The sequence below is a fragment of the Palaemon carinicauda genome, chromosome 19 (assembly GCF_036898095.1).
Source record: "Palaemon carinicauda isolate YSFRI2023 chromosome 19, ASM3689809v2, whole genome shotgun sequence".
NCBI classification, from domain to species: Eukaryota; Metazoa; Arthropoda; class Malacostraca; order Decapoda; family Palaemonidae; genus Palaemon; species Palaemon carinicauda.
The window spans coordinates 112,946,404-112,949,319 of NC_090743.1; positions in this window are offsets into that span (position 1 = coordinate 112,946,404).

Below are 2,916 nucleotides of genomic sequence, written 5' to 3' on the forward strand. Positions count from 1 at the left end.
GGAAAACATCAGCAAAGTAATAGAAGAAATTCCAAAGAAGATCCAAGTGATAAAGAGACTTATAAAGAAAGTCTACATCAATCAACACATTCCATCAAAGAACAATAACAAGTCCAATATGGTGAATATGCTGATTGATGCATTGGGAAAAAGAATGCCAAAATGGTGTAATACATGTAAGATATGGTATTCCATTAATAATCCTCAACAACTGATTAGAAAATGTAATGCCTGCCATGTTCCAACACACCCTACATGTGCTGAAATACAGCAAAAAATAAAAAATAGAGACACAAAGGTATTCTGCTCAACATGCTTAGTCTGGATAGAAAATATAATTAAGTCGAGACTAAATCTGCAAATAGTTGAAGAAGAAGAAGAAGAAGAAGAAGAAAATTTTTTCTTCGTGTAAGGATGCAGAGGAAATCATTGATTTAACTTATGATGCCATCCAACAACATACTTATGAAGAAATAAATTATCAGATGGAAACAAATAATAGACCCAAGAGAGACTACCCGGACCTACATACTTTTAGGGAAGAGCAAGAACAAGAAAAAAAGAAAGAAAATATATAGTCTGTAATATGCTGAAAAGAGGGAATTGCAGATTTGGCGAAAGATGCTACTACAAGCATCCAAAGATATGCTATAATTATGAAATATATGGTAATTGTGCGTATTTAGACGGATATGGAGACGAATGCAGAGATCTCCATCCAAAAATATGCAAAACCCTAAAAGAAGGAAAAGGATGCAGTTTCAACAAAAAATGTCGATATATGCATCCTGCAACTATGAATGAGAGTAAGAAAACTCAGCAAACTGAAAAGAAAAATGAAAGCAAAAATGAAACATAAAAAGAAACAAAAAAGCAGGCCGCGTATATACCGCACTATGCACCAAAAACCCCAAGATATGAGGCCTTTCAACCCAAATATGCACAAATAGAGCCCAACTACAAAGAATGCATCTATAATGCCAGGGGTTGGTGCAGATATGGGGATAATTGCAGGTATACACACAGAAATAAATATGAAGGCGAAAGAACAAATATAATAGAGAAGTTGGATTTTTTAATGGCAGAATTCCGAGAAATGAAGAAAAGAACATCATATCATAACAGGAAGGAAGCATGGGAGAATCCATATTATTACCAATATTAAATAACGGGGATGAAACACAAACCATAATAGTGATGAATGCACATTGTTTAGTCACGAGTAACTCTAAAAGGAAAATAGAGTTCCTAGAAGAACTAACCCAAATTGAAAAAATAGATATATTAGATATAAGTGAAACATGGTATTCCCAAGCGACTGGCAGTGATGACCAGATAAAGGGTTTCCAAACTTATAGATAAGACAGAAAAAATAGGAATCAAGGGGGAACCGCAATATATGGAAGAGACATAAATCAAGGAAAAATCTGTGAAAAATACAGCAACACAGAATGTGAATTGATTGCGGTAGAATTTGAATTTGAAAAACTAGTGAATATTGTAGTTTACAGACCCCCAAATACTAAGGAGTTTGACATAATAATAGAAAAAATAGATGATATATGTAGAAACCATAAAGACTGGAATATACTCCTATCCGGAGATTGTAACTTTCCTTTCGTGGATTGGAAAGAACGGATAGAAGAAAGTGGTTGTATGTATACATATGAAAAAAGAGAGTAATAGTAGCGCAGAAGATAAGAGGCAATTTGAAAAGCTTCAAGATATGCTATTAGAACATAATATGCAACAAATAAACCACATTCCAACAAGAAAGGAAAATGTCCTAGATCTAGTATTTGTGAATGAGGTGAATTATGTTAAAGATATAATAGTGTATAACACGGGAATTTCAGACCACAATGTCATAGAATTGATAGTTCATTCCAAAGCAAGTGATCGCAGAATTAATAAAAGCACAAAACTTTCGAAAGGATATGGAAAATATAATTTTTACAGTAAGAATAAAAAATGGTCAGAAATAAATGAACTGAATAAAGAATGGAAAAATGTATTTGTAAGTGATAATATACAGGTAAATACGGACATACTGTACAAAATACTGGAGAAAATTGTTGAAAAATATGTACCTAAAAATAAACAATAAACAAAAGACGTGCATACCAAGAGACATAAGGATCTTATTACAGAAAATTAGAAAGTGGAAGAAAAATCTTACAAAAGAAAAAAATGTGTGGAAAATGATTGAAATAAAATGTAAGATAGAAAATGCAGAACAAAAGATTATACAGTCGAAAGAAAATGAAAAAAGGAACTTAGAAGAAAGCACACTTCAAAATATAAAAAGAAACCCCAAAGTACTTTACTCCTATGCAAAAAAGATGAATAAAGGGAGAATAGAAATAGGCCTTCTGAGAATTGAAGGACGGCTAACGAATGAAAAAAAGGAAATATGCAACATATTAGCAGAAAAATATAAGAGTGAGTTCACGCCAAGAATTGCGAATGAAAATAATGAAACAGAAATGAGAGAAGAAAATGTTGAATATCTAACGGATATAGGTATTAATGAAGCAGATATTGTCAAGGCTATAAACGAAATTAAAAATGGATCGGCAGCCGGACCAGATGGAGTTCAGAGATTTTGTTAAAAAAAAAAAAAACTGCAAACACTATCGCGAAGCCGCTTGCAATACTGCTAAGACAAAGTGTAGATATGAGCGAGATATATGTTAAACATAAATTAGCTTATATAACCCCTATCTTCAAAAGTGGATCAAGACTAGAGGCAAGCAATTACAGACCTGTTAGTCTAACATCACATTTTATGAAAGTGTATGAGAGGGTAATAAAAAAAGAAAATAATGGATCATTTGGTTAAAAATAATCTCTTTAACATAGGTCAACACGGTTTTGTGCCTGGAAAAAGTACACAAACCCAACTGATAGCACACT